Source organism: Prinia subflava, chromosome 15 (assembly GCF_021018805.1).
Source record: "Prinia subflava isolate CZ2003 ecotype Zambia chromosome 15, Cam_Psub_1.2, whole genome shotgun sequence".
Lineage (NCBI taxonomy): Eukaryota > Metazoa > Chordata > Aves > Passeriformes > Cisticolidae > Prinia > Prinia subflava.
In genome coordinates, this window is record NC_086261.1 from 2,430,946 (window position 1) to 2,450,294 (window position 19,349).

Below are 19,349 nucleotides of genomic sequence, written 5' to 3' on the forward strand. Positions count from 1 at the left end.
TTATGTAATATCATTGAGATAAGGCGTGTAATGTTTCACATCTAATTGTTCTAACATGCAAATTTTTTCCAACGCTGGTGTATGTTGGATTAAGAGGAAGGCAAGGGCTGTGTTTCATGGGTGTAGGTTGTGTGGGTAGAATGGGCTCTCTGCAGGCTGTGTTGACCTGGATGTGTTGTGTGCAAGGTCTCTGAGAAGCTCTCTGGGAACCACAAGGTGATGTTGTCTTTTGGGTGAATAAAGTGTTGGTTAAATGCCACCAAACAGCAGTCCCTTGCCTGAATGGGGAGAACTGTATGGCTGCTGAATATTTCACTGATCCAAGCATTGTGACTCATTTTTTTCCCTACATAAGGCCATGGGGTTTGATCATCCCTGTGCTTCAGTATGGATGAAACAGTTTGTCTGCAGCCTCCTTGCCCTCCCCATGGCGCAGCTGTGAAGTCAGGGTGTGGGTTGGATGCACCCCTGGCACAGACTGTGCCTGCTGACACAGTCAGCAGTGGTGCTGTGGTGATTCACTGTATGAGACCCAAATTTCACACCCATTTTCTAGGTGGTTTTCATCCATAGGTGGGAAGGAAAACACAGACCCAAGTTTTGGTACATCTTGTTAAACAGCAGATTGTGTGCTTTGCCTCTTAGGTATTATCATCACTGCCTGAACATCCTTGGACACATGTGTGCTCATCCAAGACTGTGTCGTTTTAACTTCAGAGCTGGCTGTGTCCTTGTCCCTTCCCTCCCGTGATGGGGTCCCATCCAGCCTGCTCACTCAGGCTGCACACCCAGGGCAGGCACGAAGCCAGGCAGGACTAGACAACACTCACATCTCCCCTGTTACTTTCTCAGAATGCAACCAAGGAGCATGTCCTGACATGGGAAGAAGATGACATGGAAATAGGGAAGTGGATGTCATCTAAGAGATCCAAATTTTTATCTTTGGCACCAAAACAGACACTTATATTAACATTTGCCCACATTTGCAGGAGGCAGGTGTTGATGGCCTTGCTCATTGATCACAGCACAAATAAACATGGAGATGTGTCTAAAAACTAGGGCTTTTAGTAGGATTTGTGTTGCCCATGGTGGAGCTGGCTGAGGGAATTTAAAGGAATCATTTTAAGCAAAATGTTGGGGGGTTTTTGGCCCAGTGCACCTGAATACATGAACTTGTCTTACACATTGATTGGGAAATGCAGGCAGAGCTTCTCAGCCTCTGCTCTTCCTTTTGGCCCCTCACACTGTCCCTGCCAGGCTTTGGTGCTGCTGTGGTGTCAGTGACATTGTCCAGACAGTGGTTCTGGTCCCAATATTTGGCTCTTCTGAGGAAGTTTTCCACTATCTTACAGCCACTGGGCATTGTGCTCTGGACATGAATGGGTCCCTTTCAACCTTGTTTTATTCATCATCAGCAAAGCATGAAATTACAGTGGAAATGCTAATAGATTTCCTAACAACTTGGTATCTACTTGGGTGAAACAGTTATTTGTTGACTAATTAGTAAGTTAATTGTTTTATACTTTATTGAGGTCAGGTTGCTGTTTTAATGGAGAGGGAGGAGGTGTGGGCTCTTCTAAACAAGATGCTGCCTTAATGAGTTACTATCATCATTTGGGCTAAGGAAGAGTAGGGAAATGGTCATGGTGTCTCCAAAGGAGATATGTGGAGCTGAAGGGATGAGCTTTGGGAGCTGGGACAAATCCTGCTGGAGTGCTGAGCTTTCTCTGAGACCATTAGCAGTGCAGGCTTCTCAGCTCCCAGAGCTGCTCACAAGCTTTGAGCACGCTAATTAAAACCATTCCTGACAAAAAAAAAAAAAAAGGCATTTTGCAGAAAGAAAGGAAAGACCTCTTCCTCCTGGAGTTTATGATTGAATGTATGAGTAACCTGGCCTTGGGTTTCTGGGGCATGAAGTCTTTTCCCTGGCTTGATTTATATAATTTTAAAAAAAAGTTTCCTGTTCTCCTCCTTAGTAGCTTGCTTTCTCCTTTCTTCTCCCTCCTGACCTGGTGCTCGTGGCCAGGAAAAGTGTCCTGGATTTAGAAACAATCTTAAAAAATAATCTATGTGTGGATGGAGGCAGTAGAAGATCATTGGGGAAGGCTCCTCCAGGATAGTTAAGCATATTTCTTTGGATATTTTTCCCCTTCCATGTCCTTCCTGTCCCTCCTTCTAATTAGGGCTTTGTTATAGTGGCCTGCCTTGGCCAGTCCTGTCCCTTCTCAGCTGGAGCAGTCCTGGAGCTGTGATGTGAGTCAGGGTTTGTGCTCCTTCTCACAAGTTCTGATGAGCTTTTCTCCCACGTAGGGAGGGATTTTAAAATTAAGGAGCTCAGAGTTAGATTAGATTTTGAGATTAAATTCTTCCCTGTAAGGCCCTGGCAGAGGCTGCCCAGAGAAGCTGTGGCTGCCCCATCTCTGGAAGTGTTCAGGACTCAGTTGGACAGGGCTTGGAGCCTGGGATAGTGGAAGGTGTCCCTGCCCATAGCAGGGAGTGGAATGAGTTGGGTGTTAATGTCCCTTCCAATCCAAACCATTCTGTGATTCTGTGATTGTTTATAAAGTTTTATTCGGTGTTGGGCAGCATCACAGGGAAGACCATGAGGAATACTCTTGCTTGCAGACAGTCTGTTTTCTGCTAGTTCTTCCTCCTTCCAGCTGGAAATACAGTGTGGAAACACTGCTACCTGTTGATGTATTTGTGTGCTGATAATCCTGTGCTTTTTAAAAAAAATTGCGTTAAAGTATCTCCAGCCTGCTCTGTAATCTCATCTGTTTTGGCCATATAGCTGTAGCAGTTTGGCAGTCCTGGAAATGCAGAGTTACAAATGAGAGGTCTGTGTCCAGAGGGATATGCAGGTAAACCTGCCCAGTTTGTGCCCAAATTCCCCCAGTTTTCCACTCCTCTCCTACTGTAAAATCTAACTGAAAAGGGCAGGATGGCTGCCAGTAAATAAAGGTGGTACTAGCACATTGAAAAAAAAAAAATCTAAAATAGGACTCAGACCCAGCAACACAGCCCACCTTGGTTGCCTTTGGTTTTTTATTTGCCTTATTTTTCAGTTGCCTGTATTTTTTTTTTCCTGAAATGGCCAGGTAGCTTTTAAGTTTTGGTAGTGGTACTTTTCTTGTGCTGTATCCAATAACCCAATAACACTCTGCATGGATTACCTGGCAAGAACAATTCCTGGGCAGCCAGGGAAAAGGAGTAGTTTTACTGCCTGCATCCAGGCGTGACTCCAGTGTTTCATGCCACCACCTGAGCTAGGATGGGCTGTGAATACAGATCACGCCTCTCCTTTCCCTATTTTTCCCAGGCTTCTCATTGGGAAAAGTGCCTTTGCTCAGAAACCACCAGGGAAGTGGGTTATAAAAGTTTTATTGGTGAGGCAGAAAGATGTTTTCACTCTTGCTGTTCCTTGGGAAATAAGAGAAGGAAAGACATATAATGTTTTGTCTCTTTATTAGATTGGGAAATCATCTATAAAGCAGAGGTGTATTTCAAACCAAGCCCCCCATGGCTCTTGTTAATGCCAACTCAGCAGCATTCAGCTGGGTGGATGAAGGCTTTGGATGATGTAGGACTTTGAAGCGATCTTGTTTTAGTAGGATGAGAGCCCTGGAGGAGCCAGATGTCTGGTGAGAAGACCAGAGCAATGCTGCCCAATGGTAATATTCACCTGTGGTAATCTGCAGGCTGGAAAAACTCATCCTACCTGCCTGGTGGGTAGACCAGAGTTTGTGCATGCTCAGGGGTTGTTGGTAGGACACTGAGGGACAGCAGTGAACCGTAAAACGGCCTTAGAAGTGGCAAGTCCAAGTGAAGCTATGCGGCTTAAAATGTTTTATCATGTTGCATGCCAGGGCTATTAGTCCCCTTCTGTGCTTCTGTCAGGCAGCGTGGCAACCAGCAGTGAAGTTTTATCAGATATTAAAACCTGCTTTTGAAATTTCTCCTAGAGCAGAATGCTAAATCAGCCTCTTCACAATGATATTTCCTTTTTTATTTTTGCTTTCTTCTTCCTGCCTGGCAGCTTTACCTTTACTTCCATTTCTCTTTCTCATTTTCCATCAGCTCTATCTGTAACCATTTTGTGTTTTATTGAGCATGAATGAATAGTGATGCCTTTTAGATGAGTGATATTTTCATCTAAAGATACTTGTTTAATATAAGCCTCCACTCAGCTGTTACCCCAACAGTGCTTTGTGTTTACCAACAAATTATTTCAACTAGCTGGAATTTGGAAGCAAATTTTGCACGGGGAGGTTTTCTCCCCTTCTCCTGCACCAACAAAAATTCTGCTCCTCTTCTGATGGGATACTACAGACTTGGAACACGCTTCAGAGGCAGTGTGAGCTGTGTAAGAGCTGCAGCTTTGCTCCTGGGGCTGAGTGTAACCTACGCTTACCATATGCTACCACCCTCCCCTTTAGGTAAAATGGGGGGGGTTTCTGCCTCCCTGCAAATGATAGCAGAGACTGTAATCACTCAAGCTGCTGCCATGTGGGTCTCATTGCATTTGGGAATAAAATTTTCCATCTGTGGGAATAGGTTATGAATCCAAAGTCATTAGAAAGGGTCTGGGTTCACCCTTGGTGCTGTAAGCAGGATCTCAGCTGTCAGTGAGTGATGGATCCCCAAATACCTGCTTGTTGCAAGGCATCACTGCCACCCCCAGAGGTTCCCTGGGCTGTGCAACAGCAGCTGGACCTGGGGAGGCTGAAATGTGCCTCAGTTGTTAAAAGGTTTGGGATTTGCTTGGTCTGAGCTTTGTCACAGCGATTCCCAGGAGGTCTCTGCTGGTTGAGCTCACTCTGGGGAGGTATGTGGTGTTTTTTTGGCACTGATGATAAGTGCAAATGCTGCTTACAGGAACTGGGTTCCCATCAGTTCCATGAAGCCGGTGATGGAGGGCAGAAACAAAATTCCTTCCTGAAGGTTGACTTTTCCGTCTGCATCCAGATGGAGGGGGCAGACCTTTGTGCATTGCTCCAGGCAGAGCCGAGTCCCTTCAGAGAGAGCTCTGACCTGCATCAGATACAGATCAGCATCCAGACATCCCCAGGGTATCACCTGGGAGCTTTTGGAGGCACAGTCGTGTTAGGTGCAGGGGAAAAGGAGGGACTGTGTGTCCCCTTGGGCTGAAGATGCCCTCTCCAGCATACATTTCCCTGCCTTGAGAGCACTGTGCATCTTTAACCCCAGGTGGTTTGTTCTCTTGATCCTCGTGCAACAGCTGGCAAGGGAAGAGGCTGGAGCTGAAATCACATCCTTGACAAGGTGCTCAGCCATCCCTCTGCTGCACCAGCACTGACTTTTCCCTTGTGATTCAGTGCCAGGCTCTGCATCCTTGTCCAGGATCATAGTGCTTATGGTGCTTATAGGGAATTCAGACATTCTGAATTGGCTGCAAATGTTCCTTTGGGACGCAAATCCTCTGGGATCCACCCTGCCAAAACCATCGGGGTTGCCCCTAGAGAGAGGCACTGCTGCCAAACCTGGCCCAGAGCGCTCACATCGGTACCTCCCTCCCCTGCTTTGCCTGGGCCCATGCACAGTGATTTCCCAGCCAGGCTGCTCCATTAGGGCATTACTGGGACATTAGTTAATGAGGCTGGTTCTGAGAGCATGGTCTGAGTTCATCTGGGCCGTCCCCGCTGCTGCAGAATTTGCATCTGGCCAGGGTTGTGCATCTCGCCGCCGAGCTGCCAGCACTGGATGAAAAGGGCAGCGCTTCCAGAAAGCCTCGCCGACAATTTGTCTTGCAAATGAGCCAGGGTGGCTGGCAGCGCCCCGGCCCTGCCGCGGCCGGTGCTGCGCTCTGGCTCTCGGGTTCACGGCACGCTGCAGCTGCCTCGCACCGCTCTCCTCACCAGCCGAATTTCTCGCGAGCGGGCCACGCATCTGCATTAATTTAGATGGCTTAATGTGGGGAGATCATCAGCTTGATTTCCCCTGTGGCTCCGGGAGTCAGCTGGGGCTCCGGGGCCTCCCATTAGCGGCCCAGCCCGGTGCCAGATGGCGGGGGTGATGGCTTGCGGAGGCTCCGGAGCTGACGTGCCCCATTGTGCGAGGACACAAAAGCGAGCAAGGCTGGATGTTTTTTTCTTACCCCCCTTTCTGCTTTCATTTTCCTTCAGTGCTGTCACCCTCACAGCTAATTCCTGCAGCTCTCTTTATTTATTTATTTTGCTTCGTGGTGGGGAGGGCTGTGAAGTTGCTGACAGTGTTTTCCACGCGGATGCTCCTGCCTTGTGCCATGCAAGTATTTTAAGGACTTTGCTTCTGTCTTTTATTCTCTGCCTGAATATGCATATGGGGTGCACAGTCCCATGTGCATGCACACCCTCATGGAATATCCCCTTGGACATTTGGGTCACATAAACAAGTTGTTAGGGTATTACGGTGGGTCTCCTGGGGGGCCATTATATGCCATGAGGTTTTGTTAAAATAGATTTAATCGCCTTCCTGAATATTTCACGTGTGCCAGCAGTTTTTCAGATCTCTTAACAGGCTGTGCTACAATCACCTGTTTGTTACAGAGTTTTCATCTCTTTTGTTAATACAGGAGAGGCGCCTGTTTTGGGCTGCAAGTGTTTTTTCTGACGACAATGCACATTTCAGGAGGGAGAGGACTGATTCCTCAGGTTTGGTACAGGACACACTGAGCATCCCTGCAAGGCCCCCTGAAGATCAGGCTTACAGGGCTTTGGCTCTGATTTTCCCAGTGTGCTGCAAACACAGGGGCAAAGCTCAAGTTCAGAGCTCAAAGTCACTAAAAATGCCCCTCTGCAATCCCTCCTTTCGGGTGCAGCATTTGACCTCTGCCTGATCCCTAAAACCCACATCACTTTTGCAGTGCTGCTGCTCCTTGGCATTTATCATCACTCCAGCCCACGCAGCTTTCCACGTTCATGTGTGCATCCCAAACTTAAGCTTTAATTAAAATGAAATTTCATGCTGACAGAGAGCTTAGGTGGCTAAATGATGTTAACCTTGGCACCTGGATAGGAAATGAGTCTGGGAAGCAAATGAGAACAGCAAGTGCATGAGCAGGGATGGGAACAGAGGAGTCCCAGGCAGTTGCAGGTCTGTCTGGCTGTTCCATCACTGACAGTCTTTGAAGGCAAATTCTGGCATTTAAATTTGAATTGTGTGGCTGCCTGAGTATCCAGTATGTCTTCTAACTCCTCTTCCTCCTTTGGCAGGAGCTGCAATGTCAATGTTGACCTCTTCTCCAGGCTTGGCACTGCCTGCAGGGTTTCTTTTCAGCACCTCCCCTTGTCTTTTGTTCACGGCACTGAATTTTGTTGCCAGGGGTTGTTTGGTAGGATGGGTGGAGATCGATGGAGGGTGTAGGGCATTTGCATTTGGTGCATTTGCAGAGGGATTAAGTGCTGGTGGTCACAGGAGAATCTGTGACTCCTAGTCAGGGAACCACTGCTCAGGGAGTCTGGCGGCCTTCCCCCCGACCTGCCCAAGTGAGTTTCAGGGTGCACAAACACAGGAAGAAGCAGGAACGTTTGGGTAAAAGATTTGCAAATTTTAAGTAGGAAATAACAGGCTCTTCCAACCTCTTCTCCTCCCAACAAATCGATAAAGCTTCTCCTTGTAGCCCTTCATGCTGATAGTTATCCCACCCGGGAGCATCCTGTGGGAATGCTCTTCAAAGGCCTCCTGAGCCTCACTGTCCTCTCTTCCTGCTACCCAGGGCTTCTTGTCATATCCTGTGCCCACAAACAGTACCAAAGGTCCTTGAAAAAGAGGAGGGGCACCACCTGAGGTGACCTGTGTTTGTTTAATCAAGGATAAAAAAGCAAAACAAATTAGAAGCATCTGAAGTATATATCTGAATGTCTTAGCAAAATGCTCAAAGCTGAAATCTAGTTTTGCTTGACTGCTCATTTTAAAAATTCCTCACAGAAAGCTCTTGGATATTTCTCTGTGGCAGTAAGAGATGCATATGCAAAGTTCTGTATATGGCTGTGACACAGTATGGAGGCTGGGTGATGGCAGATCACCATCGTGGCTCTCCCATGGGCACAGTCAAATGTTTTTCTACCATATGGAAACCTGCTCTTGTAAACCATCACTCAGTGAGCACAGCCCTGCGTGGTGTTGCTGTAGGTACAATAAACCAGAGAGCCCTGTGATGGCCTCGCAGGAAATCAGTGCAGCCCCTCTTTCAGTCTCTTTGCTTCCTTGATGTGATGCTCTGGGATGGTTTAGTGCTGGTGGTGGTTTCCCAGGCAGTGTTGTCCCACCAGCCACCGCTGCTTGGCGCGTGCTGGAAGGACGCGCTGATCCCGGAGCAGCACCGCAGGGTGATGGCAGCGTTGCCTCCTTGACCCACGACTTTTCTCCTGCCACCTCTTTTCAATGAGTCCTCAAAGGTAACGAGTTTAATTTGATAAACTAGGCCCAGGGTGAGGTGTCACAGTGGGTTTAGGAGATAAGCCTCCCTGCTTCTTATCAACAAGAAGCCAGTCCTCCCTTGAGATCTGTGTTTTTCTGGAATGCATCACTGCTCCTCGGGTTCAGTGATGGTCTGATGATAGCGAGGAAAATAAAAGATGGTGAGATTGGTGGTTTGTACCTTTGCTATCACTTCCTTCCTCTGTGTCACCATCTTCCACATCCTTCTTATCTTTAACCATTCTCTTACTTGTGTTTGTCAACCAGGATGGTGATGTGTCTGCCAGTTGTGTTTAGGATGCTGTGGATACACAGGGAGGAAAAAGAACTTGATGTGGGGGCAAAGGTGCTTTGGGATATAGTGGCTTCTTCACATGGACCTGGCATGAAATGGAAGCTATCACCTTGTGGTGGGAGTGGATGTCTGTAGGGACCCTGATTCACAGAGTCCAACCTGTGTTACCACCCCCGTATTGTATCATAAAATCATTGAACCCTAGGCTGGGTTGGGTTGGAAGGGACCTAAAGACCATCTACTTCCAGCCCCCTGCCATGGTCAGGAACACCTTCCACCAGACCAGATTACTTCAAGCCCTGTCCAGCCTGGCCTTGGACACTTCCAGGGATGGGACATCCTGTGCCACAGACTCACCACCCTCACAGGGAACAATTTACTCCTGTTGTATGTCCACATATGTGTATACACACTACTGTGTCTACTCTGACAAGCGATGCTGGGGTACAGCCCCAAGTGCACCCATCCCAGCAGAGGCACAGGAAAGGAGTTAACACTCGCTGGCTCGTGCACAGAAATACAATCCCCGTCTCCGAGCTCCCAGAGAGAAATCAGTGAAAACATCAAACCGCACGTCCTGTACCGTGGGGCCGATACGCCGGAGCTATGAACTCTTTCTCTTTGAGGTGGTAATGGTTTGGCTGGCAGCCAGGAGCGGCAGCCGTGGATGGGAAGGGGGACTTCCAGAGATAAGCTATTTTCAGCCAACGAGGCTCCTCGCCGTGAAATAAATAGAAAAAAGGACGAGCTCTACGTCTGCGGTCATGTGTCCTGCTTTCGTGGATTTGGCCTATTTTCTGAAGAATGGCTGTAATTCAGCTTGAATTTCCCCTGGATTGCTGCCAGCAAAATAGGAAGCTGTTGCTATTGCCAAGGAGCGAACAGGAATTTATATAGTAACTCAGCCACAGGGATGAGATGACAGCTAACGGCTTAGTTGCTGCTAGGAGGAAAAGCAGACCTGGGAGGAACCTGGATTTTCTCAGGATCACAACAGTTTAGTCCTTTTTACATCTTTGGCATTATCCCCTTCAGTCTGGACTGGGCAACGTCGAAGGACAATATCTGTGCTCAACACCAAGGGATGGGAGCAGAGCAGCTTTCAGCATTTAGAACAATCACCTGTGTTTGAGTGAAATTCAGAGTTAAAATGAACAGCAAGGAGATTTAGAGCAGTTTTTTGCAATGCTGAGCCTGTGCCCCGCTTGCTCTGGCTCAGTGCTGTGATCCTGTGGTTTCTCCTCTCCCTCTGCACAGGGGATGCTGAGTATTTCCCTTGCTCTGATGTGAGGCAGCTCCTCTGTGGGAATCCAGCCTTTTGTGATTATTTTTCTATTTAAATAACTTCTTTAGTTATCGTGTGCACCATTTCCACTTCTGTTTCGTTCCTTAATAAGGAAGGGGAGTAGTTTATCATGCTCAGCAGAGTATGGACGTGGTGAAAGACATACTGTTCTGAAGGATTTAAAGTTAATTTCCGTCGGACAGAGAGACTGTTGTTTGGGGTACTTCCACAGCCGCCTTTCCCCCCTGCTCCGGCTGCCTTGGGTCCACAGGGAGCCTTTGCCTTGTGTCTTTGGGCAGCTCTTCCCCCTGCCTGGACCCCATGTGCTGGGAGGTTTGCAAGTCTGTAATGCTTTAGAGTCTGAGGGATGCAGCTGGGACTCAGGCCTGCTGTGTGATGGGACATGGCAGAGGTGCCTCTGGGTGCCATCACTGCTGACCACCCACTTCCATCCATGAAAGTCAGAGTCCCCACGCTGGGCTTGGGTTTCTGCCAAGACCTACGAGATACTTTGTTGTATGCACTGCCACCCTTGGACCACCAGATTCAGGAAAGAGATCACCTTAGAGGCAGTTTCACCTCTTCCAGGCACTCTCCAGCTGCTGCCCAAGGGAATATCTCAATCTGTGCAGCAGCCAGAACAGGCTGTAGCTCAATTTTCTGTGGGCTTGGCCATCCCAGCCGAGAGGAGCAGCATGATGCCCACGGCTCAGCAGCACTGGGCACTCACTGAGCTCCCTTGTCCGGGCAAAGCTTCCACCTCAGCAGGGCTGACCCTGCTGCAGCAGGAGGGGAAATGAAGAGCGAATTGCCAGCACTGGTGCTGTTTGCTGTCAGCCCGATAAAAATGGCACCTTGCCCAAGTCTTCTATAAATCACAGGTTCCATTTGGAAAGGAGTTTTCTGTGGTAATTAATGAGCCAGTATAAAGACATTAAATGGAGAATGTGTAGTGATAGAAAGGCTTGTCATTCACTGAGCCATCTTCCCCCATGTGAATAACCACGGGGGAACAAAGGCCAAACTCCTTATAGACTGAAGTGCACTATCTCTGATAGCTGGGAATGAAGTAATTCTCTGAAAATAACAAAGGCGCACTGAAATACATTAGTAAACTAATTACAAGAGAGCTGGTAAAAACAGATGCTGAAAATTTAAAGCTATTACTGGAATGATTGCTGGCAGAAAAATGGGGGCTGACAACAAAAAATTAAAAAATGCATCTCATTTAAAATTCATTAGCCTGTAAATCAGGACAGCTCCCTGTCTGAAAGCGAGGCTGATGGCATTTCCGTGGGCAGTCGTGATGAAAAGCTTCCTTGCCTTCACCTTTACGGATTCCATCAGTGCCTCCGGAGATGCCGAAACAAAGTGTGCGCTTATTGGCGAGTATGAAAAAGCAGGGAAGCTGCTGACTGTGCTCAGGGAGGTCTGAGCAGGGATGTTTCTACCCAGAGGTGTTGTGAGAGCTGCTGAGGATAACACCTCGTGCTTGCTTGGCTTGGTGCCTCTCCGAGCTGATGAAAAGCAGGATTGCTCGTCCATCCGCGCTCGATATTGGAAGGAGTTGGCTGCAAACAGAGTGGTCCAGGGCCAAAACCAGCTGTGTGGGAGCTTCCTCTTTTACTATCTCCATCAATATTTGGGAGAGGGATGGAAAACATCAGTATTGTGCAACAAATCAAAATGGTAACTATGTAATTTGTCTTAATTGTGTGTGTCGGAGTAGGAAAAACACGAGGAGCTCTGGATGGGAATCTGGCAGGAGAGACCTGCCTGCTGGCAGCGTACTGCAAGCTTTGCTCTGCCCTTGCTGAGCCAGCCTTTCCCAGAGGCTTGTGGACAGCTTGCCCTTCATTTTCTCATTACTTCAGGGGTCTGCTGGGGCACTTGAGTGGGATAAATCATCGCTATTTTGCAAAGAGCAAATGTGTGCTTCAGAGGAAAGTCCTGAAGAAGCCATTGCTATGAATGCAACAGGAGGGGACATCTGCTTGTGATGCTGGAGGGGAGCCCTGCCTTGGGGTGGAGGAGCCTCATGTGTTGCTGAGGTTTCTTAAGAAGTCACCCCCCAAAAGCACGGGAGCCTTGATGGTGAGTTGTACCTCTGGGCAGGTGTCACAGCAGCCAGTGTTGCCTGGCCAACACCACCCTTGGTGCTGCAGCTCTGTGCAGTTGACAGATAACCCTTCCTGCACTGCGGAATCACCAGCCCCATGTGCAGTCCACCCAGGCAAATTAAGAGTTGTTTATGACATTTAATACTCCCCCTTCCCTCCAGCAGCAGGGCAGCAGGACCATAGGTTTGGCTTCACAAATGGTTGCCTCAGGATACACTAAAATGCTGTCATGAGCCGGAGAGCAATTTCATCTTGAAAAATTACTGCAATAGAGCTCCCTGATAAAGGTCTCTCCCAGCAATGCCTCCCTCTTCACCAGAAACTTCTTCTCTCCCTGAAACCAATTTGAGAGCGCTAAAGGGGCTGTTTATTAGTCGATCCCCCTGCAAAACAAGAGGGTACTGAAAAATGAATAACCACCCTGGGCTATCTGCTGTGCTGCTTGGCACAGCAGGTAACATGTTGATGTTGCCATGTGCTCTGAGCATGGAGGAAAGTGAGAAATTCGATCCATGGGATTGCCCAGATGCATCTTTCAAAGTGGTTTATGAGGAGCAGCATTGCCTCGTGGGTAGAGTATGCTGTTGGTGCTCAAGGGAGGGATGATGTTGGATTTTGCTTGTGACCATGGGTGGCACTTTGTACCTGTTCCTAAAATAACCAATAACTTTATAGGAAAGGTGTGAGGGTGCTCAGACAGCCCTGGTAGCTTGCTGCAATTTAGAAAGGGTGTTTGCAGTGATGCACAGGGATTCCCTGCCCTGGCTTCCAGGCTGGGATGACTTCTGGCTGCAGCCACATTATATTAGGTCTTGGTCTCAGCAGGCAGCATTTGGGTAGTGCTGCTGCACGAGGGAGAGCGTGGCAAAGGCCAGATGCTCTCAAGGGTTTCCTCTGGCATTGGCAGCTCCCCTGGTGCTCTCTGCTCCCCTAAGTTAAGACAAACAGGGTGATGGGCTGTTGAATGTTGGGGACACTCCCTCATGTGTTGTATTGGGATAGTGTGGGGACAGTCTCTATCTGGAGGTGCAGCATTTTGTGAGTTTTACAGAAATTGTAAGATAACTGCAGTATAAAACAGTCCTTGGGCCATAGGACCCCTGTTCATTTCTATGCGTGGTGCAGAGGCTGCATTTATCCAGTCAAAAATCATTTTTGCTCACAGGGGAGTACCCCTACATCAGTAACTGATGGTGGTATAGTTAATTTTCCAGTAAGTGAGTTATAATAAATACTGTGAATATACTAAATGTTCTCTAGGACTGGAATATGGGTTTGGAGACACCTGTGATTGTGCAGAAGAGGTTGGGCGTGCTGGCGATGAGCAGCACATTCAGTCAAGCCCCAGGAAGAGGAGTGGAGGAGCAGTGCAGGCATTCAAAGGGTTTCCAGGTGCCACCCTGCAGGGACCTTCTCAGGAAGAACCCATCATCCTCCTCACAACCTGGTTCCTTCACTTGTGCAGGGCGGGTGGAGCAACCAGGGGCTCTTGAGGATGTTTCCTCTGACCCCTGCTCTGCATGCAGTGAAGATGTGTTCATTACTTTCACAGGATGTTTATCAGCCCTACGTGGAAGCAGCCCCTACAGGGCTCTGTGCTTTTTACTGCTTTTGAAAGCAGCAAATCCAACAATAAATTATGGGTCAGTAGTGTCCATCAGGGCTGTTCATGGTGAAGCAGTGGGGAGGTGTCCTGGATTTGGCTCACAGTCATTTCATGTGTTATGCAAAAAGCTAAGAAGTCACAGTCCAAGACCAGAAAAAATTTGCCTCCTGGTTGACTTGAGTCATGAGGTAGGAAGCTTTCCCCCTACTCCTCTTGTAAAATATCTGTTGCATGTTCCCTCCCGTGGGCAGCTGCTGTGTCCTACTGTGAGGCATTATCTCTGTTGTCTCCCTTTCATCCCTGTCCCAGGAGCTTGGGACAGGAGGAAAAAACAGGCCGGGTGGAGACTTTGTTGCTCAACCAGAGAAGTCTGTATGATGTGCTGTCTTCTCAGCCTGTTTTAAATTCTTCCAGTCAGCTTTGATTGCGGGTGAAAACAAGAGACATGAGGATGCAAAATGCAGACAGAACAGAGTCTGGACCATCCTCCATTCATGCTCTGAGCCATCCTGTTAGCTCCAGGGCAAGAAAACAACAGCCAAAGCAAATGAGGAATGAGCACTTGTTTGCAAATATTCCAAATAAAATGTGTTCAGGACTGACCATTTCCCTGTACCTCTGCACAGACTGAGGCAGGTCATCCTCCCTCTTTTATCTCACCAAGTATTTTGGTTCCTCTTAAATGAACTACATTTCTCTAAAATGTCTTCCCCTGCTTCAAACTCTCCTGAGTCTTGCAGCCCATATTCTTTTGAGATCTGAGGCTCAGCATGGACAATAGAGATTCGGGATTTTCCCTGCTACGATTAGTGGACAGGGGCAGAGAGGATTTTCCTCTGTGCTGGGAGAGGCACGGCTGCTCTTTAATATTTCCCTCCTTTTCCAAAGCTGAGAGAAAGGCGATTTTTCTTCCCTTTAGATGTGAGCGAAGGGCCCCGCTCCTGCTACTCCTGGAGAATTAAATAGATAAATGGGCGGCGCTGTTGTTCACGCTTCACTATGCACAAAGCAACTTGCATTCAAAATTGGGCTCATGGCAGTTCAGCAACAACCTCGCACAATAGCGTCATTAGACACGCAGGGCCGGCTCGCAGGCGCAGAGGCTGCTCGGCAGCTGGAGTAGCCACCGGGCTGGCCTGCCGTGGGCTTGTTTTTTAGCTTTATAAAAATGCATCTTAAAAAAAAAAAGTATAGAAAGAAGATTCAGTGTCTTTTTCTTAAAGGGTTGGGCAGGCGTTGCTGTTTGAAGGCAGGGGGAAGAGAGGAGAGGATGGGATTTGTGGTGTCCACACGCCCCCCGTCTTTTGTGCCGGCTCCTTCTCATTGGCAAATCTTCCATTTCCAGAGTGTGGAGGGGACAAATAAGGAACCGGAGTCTGCAGAGCCTTCACCTGCTGACTTCTTTGACAATTTTCCCTGACAAGTTGCTGACTTAGTGGTGAAGGTCTCTTAAGCCAAGAGGGAATCAAAAATTTAATCCCTCTGCTTGCCTTGGCACTGGTGGCTTTCAGGAAAAGGAGTTGAGTGCTCTGTGAATCTCACAGATATTGGACGTTGGTTCTGCTGGAGCTCTCCGCCTGATTTGAGAGTGGTTCAAGTTTGGCACTAATTGGCATGGTGTTCACTGTGTTTTCAAAACAACCTTGGCTTCTGCTGACCTGAGCAGGAATTCAATTTTATTAGTAAGTGGAGAAATTCAGTATAAAAATCAGCAGCTCACTGTCATCGGAGTGGAACCAGTCTTGGGAGAGGTCAGTTGCCAATGGTTTGTTCTCTGCACTGGACAAATTTGCCTCCCAGATTTCACCTTCCTCAGCTGTAAGGGACAGAACAAAGCCTGCCCTCTTTGGTAGGAGCATCTGGAAGCCCAGGTACTGGAGGCACATCCCCATAAAATTCTTGTTCCTTATACTGTTAACTGTGTTAACTGTGAGGTATTTTGATCACATGCCTCTATTGGAAAAGGTCTGAATTTAACAGTTGGTGGCAGAAATGTGGAGAAAGGATCTTCACTTGTAGGCTGCTATTTGTGGACTGCATGGCATCCGTGGTGGCGTGGATGCTCACTCCTCCCCAGCATCGTCTTGTGTCAGAGCCAGCCTGGGTCTCTGTTTCCCTGTAAGTAATTTAAAATCAAGAGGCAATTTGATTGCAGAACTAGCTGGCCTTCCCACATGCTCTCCTAACACCATGTTTGGCATTGAACCTTTCAAGTCTTCCTCCTCTCCTTGTACCTGCACAATGTTTGTGTTTTAATGACTCTAAAGGCCTGGGATTTGCTTTGACATACCAAGTTAATGTTTTCTTTTCTGTATCAAATCTAGGTCAATCTCTGGCTTAGTACTAATGCTGCACTGAGCAAAAAAGGATTGGCCACTAATGGTTTCAATTTAGTTTTTTATGGAGTAGAGAAAATTTCACTCGATAGCTATTTTCATTTTTATTCAGTTGGCCTTTCCACCGGGCCTGTTGGGATGGAGAAAGTGCTTATGATTTGATTAGAGGAGAGCCCAGAATGAATCCCCCATGTATATGGATGAGGATAAGAGTTGCTGCTCACCTGTGTCCATGGGACATGCCTTCAGGGACTGCATCCCAGTGGGGGTTAAGTGGGGCAATCCCAAGCATGGAGGTTTCTTTATGGAAGAGCCTCACCTGTGATCCAGCATCATCCTAGTTGAGGTCTTTAGTTATATAACACAGGGAAAGAAGAAGTGTAACTCCTCTGCTTCGTGTGTCTGTGTGCTGTAGACAGTCAACATTCAGTCTGAATCTAGGCTTGACCAACATGTTTTGGAAGAGGCTCCTGCACACCTGCAGTGTCAAAGGGCTGCCAGGACCATTCCCTGTCTGCTCTGACCCTCAGTTTTGTCTTTCCCTGCCCTGTGGCAGTTGCTGTGTACCACAGCCAAAATCCAGGTGAGATGATAACAGAAGCACTGAGACATCCCAGCTTGGAGCATTAGTGTGGAGCAATGAGTGTGCACGTGATTTGTTATTTTTATGGCTTGATGACACGAGATGGCAGAGGGAAGTTTAATGGCAACAGGGTGGCACTCACCCCTCTGATGATGGTAAAAAGGCCTGGGGCAGCACCAGTCCCTCCACTGGCACATGGATGCTTTGCTGGATGGCAGAGACCACTGGCAGATGGATTAGTGAGTGCCTTCCCTCTTAGGAGCTTGCGGGTGAATATTGTGATTGCATGTATTTATTTTTAAAATTATTATGGCCATTAGCATAGAAATGAGCTGCAGCTCCCTGGCTGCTGGCCAGCCCCACCCGGGCTGACGTGTAGCTCTTCTCCTTGGCGGCTGGAACAAAAGTGCCCGGCTGGTAACAGGGTCCTGCTGCTTGCCACGGGAAGACAAGTGACAAACAGGAGCAAGCACTCTGCTGCATGAGTTTGTTACAGTCAGTTGGGACATATATAAAAACCTCACATGGGTCAGCAGAGATTTAGCCCCTCCAGGCAATGCCCCGTGAAGCAGTTGATCTCCTGTCCCTCTCCTCTGCTTCTCCCTGGTGATTTATTCCCAGGCTGAAAACCCAGTAATCACTCACATTGAAGTTTTGTTGCTGTTTTACAGGAGATGCTCCAAAAGTCTTTTGTCTCTGCAACTGTAAATAAACTCATAAACCTGTTTTAAAAATAGCATTTTGTAGCTCAGTGCATGAATTTTTAATGCATCTTCTGCAAACCAGCTGGTCTTGGCAAGGGTCACAGTGTTTCCTAGGCATTTAACATAAAACTGTGCTTCAAAGCCACATTATAGTGTCATTGAAGAGTAATATTTTACTTAACATCCTCATAACTGAATTATTTATAACTTGCTATGTTTTATTCATGATAAATATTAATACTGGTGTCTTTAAGAGTAGAGGTTATTGCTGCAGTTTTACCTATAAGAGGTGATATTATTGAAATAAAGGAATGGCGATGAATTCTGCAGCCAGCAGAGCGAAGTCTGTGCCAGGGCTGTTCTCATTCACACCTCCCTCTTTTATCAACCCTGTCAGCCACCAAAAAACCTCAGTGCTGAGCATCTGTACATTTGAAATGAATTTTCCTGCAAGCATCTGAATCCCTGCTTTTAAAAAAATTTTCTTAGAGAGCTTTGTATCATTCTCAGTAAATCTTGAATTAATTTCTTGGTGAGTGTCCATAAGCTTTGGCTTTGCAAAAATGCTCACCCTGGTGTGGGTCTGCAGCCTTGAAATATTCTGCAGGCTCCCTTGAGCTTTCCTGCTGCAGGCATCCAAGGATCCCCTATCTTTTGAAGCACCCCTTGCCACCTAGGAAGGGGCATCACGTGGTATGGGAGACTTCCTAGCAGCCTTTGGGCTCCTTTCCATGTCTGAATGCTCTGGGCCATGATCAGTCTCATTTCAAGGCTAAATCTATATGAATTGGATAAACTGCTGTTGCACCATTGGGCTCTATCATATACCAGAGAGGATAATTGCATTGACTTTTATCTAGGAAAAGAGAAATACAATTTTCCATGATCTTTCACCTTGTGCTGGTGTGTCCCCATCTGGCTGGAATATTGCGTAGGCACTCCCCGGTCTGGCTGCCGATGTGGGGCTGGCTGCCCGTCCCACCCTCATACCTACCAAACCTTCCCAACCCTACAGCTGTGTGGGGCTGGGGCTTTGCTCCGTGTTTCTCCATCAGCTTAACAAATCTGCCATCAGCGGGTTGTGAGCGGTGGTTGCGGGAGCAGCGCAGGTTAATGCAACACATATTTAATGTATGATTGCTAATGGCCATCTCCCATCTGCCTGAGCCCAACTGCAATTTGCAGATGAATGATTAAGCTGCCCTGACACATAGGCAGCTTGTTCCTTAGCAGACCCACAGTCATTGCACTTGATGCATGTAAAAGGGCACGAGGCTTTCTTGCTGGACAGGGATGTCATTGGGCTGGGGCGGCGGAGCAGGGGGTTCTCTTGGAGTTTGTTTTATATGGTAATGCGAGAGACCTTCCTGTGGATGCAGCACTTTAAATGAATCATGAGCTCAATAACCACTGGGATGTTTATTAGCTTTGAATATGTTTATTGCGGAGTCAACAGGCAGCACCTTCCAATTAATTAATAGTAATAATTACGGTATTATTTATGTAGCTCTAACAGCATGCCAGAGTGTTTCCGTGCTGTGGTTACAGCTGTGGCTTGCTGGAACAGGCTGGTCTGTATTCACCCTGTGTGGGCGTGCTGGGGTTCATCATTTGCTGTCAGGTGGTCCCAAAAGCCAAAAAAGCCTTGCTTTGCTGAGCTCCTGGCAGCTGCTCTTCCTTTTGGCTGAATCCTTTTGCTCTCCAGATGCTGACATTTATGGCAACAGAAAGAATCCGTCTCTCTTTTGATGTGGACTAGGATCCAAAGACTGCTCAAGCTATTGGGAATGACCTCTGTTAAGTGCCAGTGCAGTGTCTGTGTTTTTCACTGCCCCAGCAGACCTTGCTGAGGACCATGAGGATCTTGAAGCAAAGTCTCTATTTTGGTTGAGCCAATCAATTCAATGTCCAGAGGCAGGTGGGATACCAAGAACTTCCCACTAGTCTTGTTTTTCCATGCAGAAGGTTAGGCTGCAAGCTGGCCTTCTTCTCTTACATTACG

General features: G+C 47.7%; 1 protein-coding gene across 1 annotated transcript in view; it reads left to right on the forward strand.

Moving 5' to 3' along the window:
- The window catches only part of IGDCC3 (immunoglobulin superfamily DCC subclass member 3), a 100,085-nt gene that overhangs the window by 36,888 nt on the left and 43,848 nt on the right, over positions 1 to 19,349 (forward strand). The gene's annotated exons all lie outside the window — the stretch shown is intronic.